Source organism: Haliotis asinina, chromosome 2 (assembly GCF_037392515.1).
Source record: "Haliotis asinina isolate JCU_RB_2024 chromosome 2, JCU_Hal_asi_v2, whole genome shotgun sequence".
Taxonomy (NCBI): domain Eukaryota; kingdom Metazoa; phylum Mollusca; class Gastropoda; order Lepetellida; family Haliotidae; genus Haliotis; species Haliotis asinina.
In genome coordinates this window covers 2,885,820-2,902,230 of record NC_090281.1, presented here as the reverse complement: position 1 = coordinate 2,902,230, position 16,411 = coordinate 2,885,820, and positions in this window count along the sequence as shown.

The window sequence follows — 16,411 nt, the reverse complement described above, 5'->3', positions numbered from 1 at the left end:
GAAGCCAAGCTATTGTGCAGGACCGATCATTAGTATTTGTGTCCGCAGGAAATCGTCTGCAAATCAGAGACTAAATTAAATTGATGAACACTTTGTCTTCAGCTTCCTAAGCTCTACCAGTTTGGTGCATGCCAACAGTGCAGGGGCGTTCGTAACGTTATAAACGACAAATGCCACGTCTGAAAAATAGATAATATTGTCTATATTACACCCGCATAACTCCTGTTTCGCCGACAGCTTTATGTTTTGTCATGTCCTGGCCTGTTTCTTGTCAGTAAACTCAGCAATACAATATTACCTACGTCACAAAGGATAATTGTTTCAGACCACAAACCTAAATAATAGAGTTGTGTGACATTTAGATGATGAAAATGTCCTTTCGTTTATTGATTATACTTCAGTCGAAAACGTGACCATGCCAGTTATGATGAATGGGTGAGATGAGCAATCGTTTACAACATTAGCAAATGTATGCTACAGAAACCTACGTTCAGATGAATATATATTACAATGATGAACTGAAGAAGTTCATTCAGCTGTTTAATAATCATAACATCCTGCATCAACCATTCATACAATCTGTTATACATCCTGTACCAACCATTCTTACAATCTGTTACACATCCTGTACCAACCATTCTTACAATCTGTTATACATCCTGCACCAACCATTCATACAATCTGTTATACATTCTGCACCAACCATTCATACAATCTGTTATACACTCGCTACAGAGTGTTGTGCATCCTGAACAAATCATCCACACAATTTGTTTTCACTCTGTACACTAAACAGTCTTCACAATCCTTTCATCAGAATCTGGACACATAATAAATACACTTCTAGCGATTGTCTCTGCACAAGCCATTCATACAATCTGGTAAACATCCTACACAAGCCATTCATACAATCTGTTGTACATCCTGTACCAACCATTCATGCAATCTTTTATTCATTCTGCATCAACCATTCATACAATCTTTTATTCATCCAGCACAAACCATTCATACCATCTGTTATACATCTTGCACCAACCATTCATACAATCTGTTATACATCCTGTACCAACCATTCTTACAATCTTTTATACATTCTGCACCAACCATTCATACAATCTGGTAAACATTCTGCACAAGCCATTCATACAATCTGTTATACACCCTGCACCAACCATTCTTACAATCTGTTATTCATCCAGCACAAACCATTCATACCATCTGTTATACATCTTGCACCAAGCATTCATACAATCTTTTATACATCCTGCACCAACCATTCATGCAATCTTTATACATTCTGCACAAGCCATTCATACAATCTGGCAAACATCCTACACAAACCATTCATACAATCTGTTATACATTCTGCACCAACCATTCATACAATCTTTATACATTCTGCACAAGCCATTCATACAATCTGGCAAACATCCTACACAAACCATTCATACAATCTGTTATACATCCTGCACCAACCATTCATACAATCTTTATACATTCTGCACAAGCCATTCATACAATCTGGCAAACATCCTACACAAACCATTCATACAATCTGTTATACATTCTGCACCAACCATTCTTACAATCTGTTACACATCCTGCACCGACCATTCTTGCAATCTGTTATTCATCCAGCACAAACCATTCATACCATCTGTTATACATCTTGCACCAACCATTCATACAATCTGTTATACATCCTGTACCAACCATTCTTACAATCTGTTATACATCCTGCACAAACCATTCATACCATCTGTTATACATCTTGCACCACCCATTCATACCATCTGTTATACATCTTGCACCACCCATTCATACAATCTGTTATACATCCTGTACCAACCATTCTTACACTCTGTTATACATCCTGCACCAACCATTCATACAATCTGGCAAACATCCTACACAAACCATTCTTACAATCTGTTATACATTCTGCACAAGCCATTCATACAATCTGGTAAACATCCTACACAAGCCATTCATACAATCTGTTATACATCCTGCATCAACCATTCTTACAATCTGTTATACATCCTGTACCAACCATTCATACAATCTGTTATACATCCTGTACCAACCATTCATACAATCTGTTATACATCTTGCACCACCCATTCATACAATCTGTTATACATCCTGCACCAACCATTCATACAATCTGGCAAACATCCTACACAAACCATTCTTACAATCTGTTATACATCCTGCATCAACCATTCATACAATCTGTTACACATCCTGCACCGACCATTCTTACAATCTGTTATTCATCCAGCACAAACCATTCATACCATCTGTTATACATCTTGCACCACCCATTCATACAATCTGTTATACATCCTGCACCAACCATTCATACAATCTGTTATACATTCTGTACCAACCATTCATACAATCTGTTATACATCCTGTACCAACCATTCTTACAATCTGTTATACATCCTGCACCAACCATTCATACAATCTGTTATACATTCTGCACCAACCATTCATACAATCTGTTATACACTCGCTACAGCGTGTTGTGCATCCTGAACAAATCATCCACACAATTTGTTTTCACTCTGTACACTAAACAATCTTCACAATCCTTTCATCAGAATCTGGACACATAATAAATACACTTCTAGCGATTGTCTCTGAATCTTGCTCTGTCGTAGTGGTAACATAGTTTGTTCATTTCGCATCGCCCATTGCCATCATGTTATCACAGACACCCGACACCCGGCCGGTCTAGCTAACTCACTTCTTTAAATCGTGTCCCGTTCCACCCGAAGACCACCCCGAGTCAATGCTGATCGTTCAGTTAGCTCAGTGTTGCTGCAGATCTATACAACTGCGTCCCGCTGGGGGTTCCAGAATCGTACAGACCGGCAACAGGAGAGACGTTCACCGCTGGAAAGGATAGAGTGGGATAAAAACAATTTTATACCTATATTAGATTGAACCCAACAGAGTTAGAAGTGATACTTAGGCCAATTAAGCCAACAATTGCACCATAAATAACAAAATTTTCAGCAATGAACAAAACATCCAGTGATGAAAAGACCACCCGGTAATGAACAAAGCACACAAAGAAATTACAAAAACAGCAAGGACAGACAAAACACCGTATAATGAACAAACCAAACACTAATGTACAAAACATCCTTTAATGCACAAAACATTCGGTTATGAACACGGTGTTGAGTACAGAAACAATGGAACAGTCGCAGTTACCTGATCTTGAAACATGAACATTAATGTGGATGTTATCGCGTGTGCAAATGTCTTTGATTGTCATTTTGTGCATACAGTGCATCCTGGTTATAATGCCACCCTGGATACCATGTCATGTTTTTGCCAGAACGGATTTCCTGCCGATATAATACCCCGGTCACAGTATCAAACTGGATATATTGCTATTTGCTAAAGGCTTTTTGAAGAAAACATTTGTCTTTGGTTATGATGCCAATAACAGTGGCTACATGTAGTATACAAGCAGTAATTGGTTAATTCACATGACACAAATTAATTGACCAAACTCATTACTGCCTTGTAATATCCTAGTCGGACGACCCGTGTGACAATACACTTCTTGCCACCACCAACATGTCGCTGTACCACCCGCAGCCCCAAGGTGCTGGAATTGTCCAATCCTTCAAGGTTCATTGCGTGAGACATCAGCTGAGGTATCTCGCGGGATTGCACACGGCCTCTATCTGTCCCACCTGGTTTTAATGTCATCACATACCTTGATAACGGTGTTAGAACCTACACCGAAACGTCACTCTCATAGCAATTAAGAGTGTGTTCAACCATATATTGTCATCGTTCCTTACTGGCCAAACTTCTAAATACCAGACGCTGCTTATAATGCCACACTGGATATAATGGCATATTTTCTCCTGGAAAAACGATGGCCCTATAACCAGGGTATACTGCAACGGCATAAATAAATGTGTGTAATTGAGTTTGTAAATGTGTGTAATTTAGTGGGTAAATCGAGTGTGTAAATGTGTGTAACTGAGTGGGTAAATGTGTGTAATTGAATGGGTAAATGTCACTTTCTACATCATTGAATGTGTAAATGTGTGTGCCATATGTGTAATTGTTATTTTTGTTCATGTTCGTAGGTGTAAATGTCTGTAATTGGCACATGCCAACGTGTGTAAGTGTTATCAGGTTCATACTGCATGTATACGTGTGGGTGCTTGTCATTATGTAGTTTTTACATATGGTGTCCGGGGGGGGGGGGGGGGGGGTGACGTTGGGGGAGGAGGGGGGAGGCATGGGTTGATGTATCCTCGTATCCGCCGAAGGGCGAAGGAAACATTTACAAACGTAGAGGGAAGATCAACACATGGGCCCCAAGGGATCGGTGAACAAGGTGTTGATCTTTCCGAACACCTCAACGTTTATTTTGAACTGTTTTGAACCGTACACTTCAGCCAACCTGTGTGAATCAAACGATTCGAATTTTGCATCTTGCTGTTTTCCCTGTAGGTATTGTCTTAATGAATTTTCGCGCAGTGTAATTGCCCTTCTTAATATTCACAGGGACTACATTTGAACGTTTTATCAAGATTTATTTAATGGAATGCGAGGCAAATCATTCCGTAGCCATGGCTATATTTTGCCCACGACACGAGATAAATGGATTTAAAGTTATTTGCATTCGCACAAACATAAGTGATTATGCGTCGAGCGTGATTCAGTGTAATTCGAGATAAAGAAGTACTACCGCGAAGTACTGAATGAGTTGCCATTGACCGCGGGTTACATTGAAATGTACCTCGCTTGTAAGTGGGGTACATTGAAAATAATAAAAGAATGCTGAGCCAATCAGAAAAAGACATTTATGTTTGAGATAAGATACATGCTGTATCCCGCATGTTATTGTATAGATCGAAGCTCATACTTTTGATGGCTGGATTGTCCAGACTCGATTTATAGCCAGAATAATGCGTAATGTGGTGTAAAATTAAATTCACCCACATCTGACAACAGAACAATCAGAATACACAATCTCATGAAATAGGGCTTCCTGCCTCTCCACCACACAGCTGTTTCCCGCCCCCACATACTTCCCCGAGTCACCAAATGCCAAACAAAACATATTTTGCAAGCTAATTGTATCTACGATATTAATATGTTGCTTCTTATCCCATACTTCAAAAAATATTTTGTGTAATCGTTTTTATCGCAGCCACTGGCGATTTTATGGCCTGTAGGTATTGAATGGAGTATTAGACATTTTGTCACAAGGTTGATCTCGTCCTCCAAAATGACATTTGCTTCACAGCAGTCAATATTCCCGAGTGAAAACCATTAATTCTTCATATTACTTCTCATCATATCATTTTACAAATATCCCGTTTCCTTTAAAGCTATCTCTTATCCCATAGTACAGAGGAGTAGAAAGTAATTTAGTCATGCTGCATTGCCTATCCGATACTACCTTATAAGGTAGCAATATATATGACTTTCTGTTTGCCTCGGGTCCATCCAAATCTCCGACAATGTATGTATTGTAATTGAAGATTGTTTGTCAGAGGTTAAGCCAGTACGAACATTCTCTTTTGTAATTTGAGCGTGAAACGTTTCAGAAGAAATCTGAAGGTTTTTTTTCGTAGACAGGCTTTCGTAGACAGATATAATAAGGACTGTTTTGTGAGAGAATTGTGTTGGTGTACTTGTTACAGTACGAAACAATGACTGCGTCAACAACATTCCCTCGTAGTTGTCTCCCTTCGACCTTCCCATCTATATACAAATGAACACGTACGCGAATACGCATATATCACCAGCTTAGGGATATATATATATATGTGTGTGTGTGTGTGTGTGTGTGTCAGTGCATATATGTGTGTGTGTGTATGTATGTATGTGTGTGTGTGTACACACACACACACACACACACATACATACATACACACACACACACACACACACACACACACACACAACCGCGTTATTAACATTTAAAAAAATACATTCTGTGTTTGCAAAATCAGAGGTATATAACGTGATTAACCAATCACAGTTCAGTATTTACTTAAGTCATGGTAGAATTTACATTCAGTATTGGTATCGTATAGCAGAGGTATGTCAATATGCTAGTCAGGGATCATTTGGTACGTTCTGACTATTATTAGTGTTTAAGCCATTACAACCGATTTGACTTTTTCTGTACGATTGTTGATACGTGCTCTCTTAGGTTATTGATATGTATACGTTGTGGAATGTGAACACGATTGATAGGGACTGCGTTCTCTATGTCAGTGCATGTTGTACGAGGCGACGGTGGAAGTTGCCCTGCGTATACTATTGAAATCAAATAATTATTTTATGTTATGCGGTTTTATAATGCGAAAAAGAATAATACCATGATTTGTATTGTTTTGCGTAATCACTGCATGTATCTAAATCTGTAATACACGAGGCATCGTGACACGCCCTTAGATATACGTGGTATCATAACTCAGTTCACAAATTCAGTTTCGTGTGTCCATCATTGATGCATACATGTGTTGACATTATCTTGCTAAAGCGTGTTGTTACGTGTCTGTCCTTGAATGAACATGAAGTCCAATGATCTCCTCCCTGTACCGCATACCGGTCAGAGTGCCATTGTCAATGACATGTTGTGTCGGACCATGAGATGTAATCCCTCTCCATACGGTAATGCTGTCACTACTAAACCGACGAGATGAAACAACACAGGAGTCAGCATGCCGTTTACCGTATGTACACCACTGCTCTGCCATTTTAGCTCTTCAGCTGAGGTCTTGACTTGCCAGGGATCGTCCTGTACCGTATATTCTGTCTGCGCCCCTCAAGACATGTCTGTACGTGAGCTTGTAGCAAAATTGGGCGTATTGCAGGCCATCGGGTTGGATGTTGTACTCCTCCAGTTGGTCCGTAAAGTCCTGGAACTGATCGGACAGGACAAGTCAGGAATGGCCCGACAGTCAAACTGACAGTCTGGAATCGATTCCTGAGATTGGTCTTGGTCAGCCGAATGTGGTTGTCTTTTTGATGTTTCACGAGTTCTCGTGCTCAAAGATTGCTGAGAGCGTCGTAAAAAAAGTACTCTCACTCACTCTTATAAACGAAACAAGCAGGAACAGTGAGCTTAGAAATATGAGATTATGTAGCATTTTTATGACGAAAATCAACATCACCATGTACTCATGTTTAACGAACATCAGACAATTTCTTAGTGACCTAAACTATGTGTTTGTTGACCAAAGGTATGTCCATATTGAGCCGTGCATGGGAGACTATCTCACACTGCACTTATCTAGGGGTATCCAAAGATGATATGTTTTGCATCTTGTACCTGTATCTTGTTCAATCAAGACGTATAGTCACTGCCACAACCTTTCTACATGTACACACTCACAAAATATGTGGATAATTGATTTGATTTTAATATTACAAAATGTTAAGAAGCAGATTGTATCAAATCCTTGTTTGTTGCAATTATCCTTTGAAACCGTCTGAATTGTGTGTTCCAAGTTGTAATGAAACGCACAAAAGTGAAAAACTCCTGAGTTGTTCTGATATATCTGCTTTGATATCCCTTTCCCATTTAAGTTGGTTGGTTGTCTTGTAAGGCATGTTGCCATTGCAGTCAGATTCGAAACTCTTGCATCCTTTACGTGATTTGTAAAGAATGTGTATATTATTAGTTAGAAATAAATGTCTCCTCTGTTTTACACAGAGGTTTTTTTCGAAAGTAAGTATGATTTGATACAATTGATGATACCCCTATGTTCTAAACAAATTGTCTTTATATTGAATGCGGATACAAACACCTCTCAGGTCAGAAAATATTTATAAATAATAAGGGGTTTTTTTATCTATGGTGATATTGTCGTTTGTCCGTTGTGAAGTTTCAGTATCAGTATCATCATTTATTTGTAAAGATTGCGTATTTGCCCATGATTCGTAAACATCTCCCAAAAAACATTTCTGATATTTAGGATAATAATGTGTCTTAAGTAATGTGCTCCCATCTCTGTCGGGTGAAGACTTTTTCTTGGAATCCCCAACTCTATATGATTTGATATGTTAGAGTGTTTTAATAAAACTGAAGTTGTTCAGGAATTAAAGGTACCTTTGAACAATTAAACAGTTTCGAATGATCTTGTCACGTTTTCCCTTCCTAACGACTTTCCTGTAGATTTGCAATGGTGTTACGTCTTGTACTTAGCACATGGTAAAAAGGGAAACTCCAAAGTAATATAAGGCTTTTAAGTACAGTACTTCTTCCAAACAGAGTAAGGTCTCTTCTAAAACACATTGTCATTGTATTGTCAACCTGCTTTGTTTATCTTCTTTCTTTTTTTCTTTCAACTATTTCAACCTGGTTGTTTTGAAGCTGAATACCGAGTAAAGAAAAGGGTCTTCGGGGGCAGTCTAGTTGAATGGTCTTTCTATTTGTCGATATACAGCCGTATATGAGAGAAGTTTCACTCACACTGTACTTCTGTCAGGGTAACAAGGGTGGTACCATAGACACATTAGTAAAGGTTTCCGCTCGTCACAAAGATGACCAGGGTTTGATTCCCCACATGGGTACAATGTGTGAAGCCCATTTCTGATGTCAGCCGCCGTGATATTGCATAAATATGCCACTACTGGCATGGCTGCAATGACGACAAACGAAAACGTCTATTCAGACATGACATTAGCCGTCACCAAATGGTGTCTCAATTTTTTCGCCCTAGATTTCTATCATTTCAGTATGTATGAAATATATATTGTTAAAAATTTGCCGTGACAAAAGGTGTAAGAAATCCCCCGTGAACCAGCAAAACAGAACAAAGTCATGTCTAAAACATTCAATTATTGTATTATTTAGCAAGAGAGCAAGTTATACAAAATCAATTGTCAATTTCACAATACCGATTTCAAATACAATACAAGTGAGACAAAATCTAAGGCAATGGGTCACAAAATATCTGAAGCAAACTCACCAAGGTCTTAGCGCGAGCGAGAAAAAGTTATGCAGAATGTAACACAGCGAGCGGTCTGACAGCAGTTTCAGGCGTTTGCGGATATTGATGATGTAAACTCCAGTGAATGTGTGTCCGTGTCCCAACACGGCAGCTAGCATTTATATATACATTCAGTCATTTCGCCAAAGTTCGAGCACATACGACCATCGCCACTAACGTGGAATGCTCAAGAACAGTAGTGGTCTCGTGTTTATCTTTTTTCAAAGGGAGGTAACTCTAAAGTACTGCCTTTGAGGCGTGCCGCTTAAATAATTCTCTGTGGGAAATGTGACCCGTAATAACTAACACTAAAACCTTAAATATTGTGACCCAATTACAACTACCGCAATAATAATTAATAACAAAAATATACACCTTCTAATTAACATAGAGAACATGGACAGTCTTTCCTGATATGGTCAGCACAATGAGAGATACCGTTCTTGGGTCTTGTACGATGCTAGTTATCAGCAACCATTGGAAGGTCTATGATACTGGAACGTGGTTGTTTAGTCTGTAATATCTACAATTTCCAGTAATTTACAATGTCATAAAATAAGTGTCCAGTCGATCTCATTACAGTCTACATTTCTGACAGAACTAGAAAGTATCAGTAGTCTTCTTGATGTTGTCGATACTTCCTGGTCACTCTTCATGTACGTCTAGACAGTCGGGGGGACTCCACGGTTTTTTCTGTCTTGTCCAAGTGGGTAAATGTGGGGAAGGAATTCACTTTCTGATTGTTATTGATGACTACTTCCGATCATTGATGTACTTGAACATTAATTCTGGGCGAGGATTCGAGCTGATTTCGTTTGTTTGTTGTTTGACCAAACTTACCAGACCACGTGCTCTGTGAATATCGAGCCTGGACTATCCGGTGGTCAGTGAGCAGTCGGACCACCAGAACCATTTGCCGCCTCTTAACATGACAAGCATTGGCTGCTGAAGAACAAATGTAGCCAGGATCTTCACGGGTGTTACAGCCACTTGCACCTAGAAACGTGTTCCATTAATTGTATAGTTACAGTCAGATTGTGAAATCAGTCATTTCGTGAAATGACTTATAAGATCATCCATTTTGAGTCATTTTGTGTACCAACAATGAAATTATACAATCTCAAAAAGAAACGAATACATCAGAACGGTAAAAGAAATTCCTGAAAATGCAGTCTCATAAAAGTAAGTGTTCATATTTATGTCTTTTATATAAAAACACATCACATATATGGAAATCACATCTTAGAGACACAAGTTCACGGAATATAATTTGATAATATTTCGTTCCCGCAAGTAAACACAAACACGGTGTAGTCGCCAGCAATGTGAAACTCATGTCCAATCAGACCTTTCACAAGTCGGGTAATAAAAGGTGATCCAGAATGACATTATCGGCTTACATGATCATAGCGTAGATTGTCCTACAGTGACATTCAACGTGATGTTCGTTTGTCACTGTAAGGGCTAGGCGACGGAGTGAGTGAGTGAGTGAGTGAGTGAGTGAGTGAGTGAATGAGTGAGTGAGTGAAGAGGGGAGGGAGGGTGCTCATTGGTACTTGCTGCTTTGGATACTTTCTAGTTCTGGATTCAAGTTCACAATTTGTTTCGCGAGGCAACATAGGCGCTGTTCCGTTTAACAACTGCGCAGTATTCAGCTATATGAAGCGACAGGGTGGATCTCACTGTCATTGCCGAGGTCATCACCGCGCAGTTGTCAGTGTCGTGCAGACCACCAGTCTGTATGCCACCCGCTGTTCTTCTCTTTCATGCAGCTTGCGATAATGATGTGCAGTCGCAATGTGTAGTCCACAAAACAGCAGTAGACGGTTTATGTTTGTAAATCAACTGGATAGGATCGACTAGGTAATTAATGATGGTTGATATAAGGTTGGTCAGCTGAGTAATTAGTGGTCGATTAATTAAGATGGTCGATGTAAGTTTGATCAACTGAATAATTAATGGAGATGGTTGATGTAAGGTTGATCAACTGGGTAATAAATGAAGGTGGTTGATGTAAGGGTGATCGAATGGCTAGTTAATGAAGATGGTCGACGTAAGGTTGATCATTTGGGTAATTACTGAAGGTTGTTCGTGTATGGTTGATCAACTGGATAATTACTGAAAATTGTTTTTGTTTTTTTTTATGTTGATCAAGTAGGTGCACAAAGTGGTATGACGCGCCCACTGGTCACGCCCACTGGTCACGCCCACTGGAGAAACGTGACATAAATAACACCCGTGCCAAACCAGCTAGTATGACACACTCACAGGACACGTTTTATACATCAAGCGGTTAATTGCTATCCACATGTGTGATACCTTTCAAACTGCGACACATGTACACTACAGTGAGATTAAGATACGCCTAACAGGAACAGCATGACAATTGTCATGTACACCGAGTACTGGATGAGTGAGTTGTGTTACCAGTGGCATTGCTTCGCCTTGGAGAGATATTCCATCCCACGATACTTTGTTACTGGCTCTCCTCAAAGATGCAACACTGCACAATAAATGGACCACCCCTGACCCCTGCCCATGAATGAGTAATTCATGATGAAACCATCCTAAAACAATCCACGTTTTTGTTAAGTTTAATTTATCTTCTACGTAAATTCTGAAGGAAGTGTATATTCTGCCCATGGCGTGACACAATGCTCGTTTCCACAAGTCTTGAAAGTATTTTTTAAACGTACAAGTTCAAAGATTTGAGTACAATGCCCTTCACAGACATGTGCTTCAGAGGCTCCGTGCCCTCGTTCCCCCGTCGAAACAAAACACACACCAAGTGCTTGGACGGTTTTTTCCCTGTTTTCTGAATTTCTCCAGGATGGTTGATCCTTTGAGCTCCCAGGCTCCGAAACCACATTATATCCAAAATGTGGCGCCTAAGTGTAAAGTAATTAATCATGTTGTAAGTAAAACAGGCACCACACCACGGGCACAGTGAGTTCTTGTCATATGTTTACAGATACTGTCGACGTTTTTATATTGTCAACATCACTCACACTTTCTGGGCTTCCGAGTGTAACGTTATGTTTATTTGTCAAATGACAAGGACAAGAGCAAAAGGAATTTCACACAAAACAACAGCTATGTTCTTCTACTGTTTGTACGACGTAACGTACGACACGACTATCGCATAAAGTCTTCTTTCAGGGGAATCGATCAGATTTGAACCGGGAAACCTTTAAAATAGACTGGTTGCTGACTGTCTTTGAGTAGCGACACCTTCCTTGTATACCTGAGGTTGTCTTTCATGTGTCCAGTAACGCCACAATTATGTTGATATTTATTCCCCACTATGTATATAGGATATAGAGCATTTTCAACAGAGAGTAATTGTATTATCCACTTACGTAGTTCTCACACCAAAATCTGAAAAAGATAATGATAACTGCACCTTTTGTGAAACGACTTGCGAAATAAAACAGCACGTGAATATGACATGTTTACTTGGAAATTACTTGGAGATGCACAGATTTTGTTTTTAGAAATGTTGGCTAGACATGTTAACATGCTAAATGCTACCGAATGCTACACAGTCTACAAGAATAATGTCTAGGAGTTAGTGAGTTTAGCTTTAAGCCTGTATGCATCCTCCCATTCCAGTCTCAAGTAGTAACGACCCAGATGGGGTGGTGGGTGGTTAGTGAGTTTAGCTTTTAGCCTGTATATATCCTCCCATTCCAGTCTCAAGTAGTAACGACCCAGATGGGGTGGTGGGTGGTTAGTGAGTTTAGCTTTAAGCCTGTATGCATCCTCCCATTCCAGTCTCAAGTAGTAACTACCCAGATGGGGTGGTGGGTGGTTAGTGAGTTTCGCTTTAAGCCTGTATGCATCCTCCCATTCCAGTCTCAAGTAGTAACGACCCAGATGGGGTGGTGGGTGGTTAGTGAGTTTAGCTTTTAGCCTGTATACATCCTCCCATTCCAGTCTCAAGTAGTAACGACCCAGATGGGGTGGTGGGTGGTTAGTGAGTTTAGCTTTAAGCCTGTATGCATCCTCCCATTCCAGTCTCAAGTAGTAACTACCCAGATGGGGTGGTGGGTGGTTAGTGAGTTTCGCTTTAAGCCTGTATGCATCCTCCCATTCCAGTCTCAAGTAGTAACGACCCAGATGGGGTGGTGGGTGGTTAGTGAGTTTAGCTTTTAGCCTGTATACATCCTCCCATTCCAGTCTCAAGTAGTAACGACCCAGATGGGGTGGTGGGTGGTTAGTGAGTTTAGCTTTAAGCCTGTATGCATCCTCCCATTCCAGTCTCAAGTAGTAACGACCCAGATGGGGTGGTGGGTGGTTAGTGAGTTTCGCTTTAAGCCTGTATGCATCCTCCCATTCCAGTCTCAAGTAGTAACGACCCAGATGGGGTGGTGGGTGGTTAGTGAGTTTAGCTTTAAGCCTGTATCCATCCTCCCATTCCAGTCTCAAGTAGTAACTACCCAGATGGGGTGGTGGGTGGTTAGTGAGTTTCGCTTTAAGCCTGTATGCATCCTCCCATTCCAGTCTCAAGTAGTAACGACCCAGATGGGGTGGTGGGTGGTTAGTGAGTTTAGCTTTAAGCCTGTATGCATCCTCCCATCCCAGTCTCAAGTAGTAACGACCCAGATGGGGTGGTGGGTGGTTAGTGAGTTTAGCTTTAAGCCTGTATGCATCCTCCCATTCCAGTCTCAAGTAGTAACGACCCAGATGGGGTGGTGGGTGGTTAGTGAGTTTAGCTTTAAGCCTGTATGCATCCTCCCATTCCAGTCTCAAGTAGTAACGACCCAGATGGGGTGGTGGGTGGTTAGTGAGTTTAGCTTTAAGCCTGTATGCATCCTCCCATTCCAGTCTCAAGTAGTAACGACCCAGATGGGGTGGTGGGTGGTTAGTGAGTTTAGCTTTAAGCCTGTATGCATCCTCCCATTCCAGTCTCAAGTAGTAACGACCCAGATGGGGTGGTGGGTGGTTAGTGAGTTTAGCTTTAAGCCTGTATGCATCCTCCCATTCCAGTCTCAAGTAGTAACGACCCAGATGGGGTGGTGGGTGGTTAGTGAGTTTAGCTTTAAGCCTGTATGCATCCTCCCATTCCAGTCTCAAGTAGTAACGACCCAGATGGGGTGGTGGGTGGTTAGTGAGTTTCGCTTTAAGCCTGTATGCATCCTCCCATTCCAGTCTCAAGTAGTAACGACCCAGATGGGGTGGTGGGTGGTTAGTGAGTTTAGCTTTAAGCCTGTATGCATCCTCCCATTCCAGTCTCAAGTAGTAACGACCCAGATGGGGTGGTGGGTGGTTAGTGAGTTTAGCTTTAAGCCTGTATGCATCCTCCCATTCCAGTCTCAAGTAGTAACGACCCAGATGGGGTGGTGGGTGGTTAGTGAGTTTAGCTTTAAGCCTGTATGCATCCTCCCATTCCAGTCTCAAGTAGTAACTACCCAGATGGGGTGGTGGGTGGTTAGTGAGTTTCGCTTTAAGCCTGTATGCATCCTCCCATTCCAGTCTCAAGTAGTAACGACCCAGATGGGGTGGTGGGTGGTTAGTGAGTTTCGCTTTAAGCCTGTATGCATCCTCCCATTCCAGTCTCAAGTAGTAACGACCCAGATGGGGTGGTGGGTGGTTAGTGAGTTTCGCTTTAAGCCTGTATGCATCCTCCCATTCCAGTCTCAAGTAGTAACTACCCAGATGGGGTGGTGGGTGGTTAGTGAGTTTAGCTTTAAGCCTGTATGCATCCTCCCATTCCAGTCTCAAGTAGTAACGACCCAGATGGGGTGGTGGGTGGTTAGTGAGTTTCGCTTTAAGCCTGTATGCATCCTCCCATTCCAGTCTCAAGTAGTAACGACCCAGATGGGGTGGTGGGTGGTTAGTGAGTTTAGCTTTAAGCCTGTATGCATCCTCCCATTCCAGTCTCAAGTAGTAACTACCCAGATGGGGTGGTGGGTGGTTAAACAAACAAATACCAAGTTCAGTTGTTATAAATAACATTTTGTTTATCCACTGCAGTAATCACCTAGGAATACCTGAAGATCTGAGAAGTATATCGAATAGGTTTAGATGGCTTGGTTTGCATTTAACTTTTCCTTACTTGACCCTTGCCCACTCTAATAATGGTATCGCCATCGTGACTTTGACCTATTCACGAAAGTAATTGTTTGCTGTGAAGTTGCAATTGAAAAATTGAAAAGATGAAACAGGAGAGCTTCAGACAGTTTGCGCACGGTTAATGGCATGTCTAAGGTAGAATTGTGGAAATCTGATTACTGGAACCTTGCAAAAATGGAAAGAGATTTGATGCATTCGAGTCTTTGTTGAATGAGACTGTAGACTGTTGTGTCCGTGGACTTCACGATTTCATCCGCCTCTACGCCTTTCTGAGCAACACAAGGTCACTCTGGTGGAGCATACACAGTCAGTGGTGTAAACTGTGTTCACATTCGTTTTTGTGGACATTATTTTTTGGCACGTCTAGTAGCTGTACATAGGTTCATCTTGCAGCAGGGAAGTTCTGATGAGCAACACTGCAAGTGAGACCATAGTTAGAGCAGGTACATAAGGCACTTCGTGTGGAGCAGTCTTTTCCTCAGTTACTGCCCAGAAATGTTGACGCATTCACCGTCCATCGATACGTGCCATGCTGTTCAGCTGTCTCTATCTCTAGGTCTGTCAGACTATCCAACATCGGTGAAGGATATACTGGATGCTTCCACAAAACTGTTTGCATGGATGTTCACATAGTGTCATCACGGGTTGCCTCACAGGCCTGCAGTGGATGGGGTAATGATGACAGTCATCATACTTGAACCTTGACCTTTCCGACATTCCCCAACAGTTATCTGCCCCTGGAACATTACCTGAAGATATTCCTTCCGGACGCATCTTGACGTTTGATACCGTATCGAGCGCGTCTGCTTCATCAGGTTTAGGACAAACTTAACTGATTTCCACACCATGGAACCTACAACCGGCTTGGATCTCTGGCCAATGTAAAGTGTAAAGAGAGTGTACTTTCTTTAATTTGTATTGTAACTGATTAAGTAATAGTTATTATTGAGTCACAATGGTTAGAGTTTTGAGTGATAGTTATTATGGATCACATTTCGTGGCATCGGTAATAATGTTTTAGTGGCAGGCCTTTGAGGGAGCGCTTTAGAATTCGTGTGTTCTGACTTCCCGATCGCGAAGGTTCATTACCTCGCTGGAATGCACAAGAATCAGTGACTGTGTATATGCAAGGCTGGTTGTTGTGATCACACACACACACACAGAGAGAGAGAGAGAGAGAGAGAGAGAGAGAGAGAGAGAGTGAGTGAGAGAGAGAGAGAGAGAGGGAGAGTTTTCCCGCAGTTGTGTCATCATTGGCCTATATCCATCTCAGGAATCTGTCTAACTCTCCGTCAACTTTCAACCTACATTCAACACCGTTTGCTACGTAAAGATTCAGT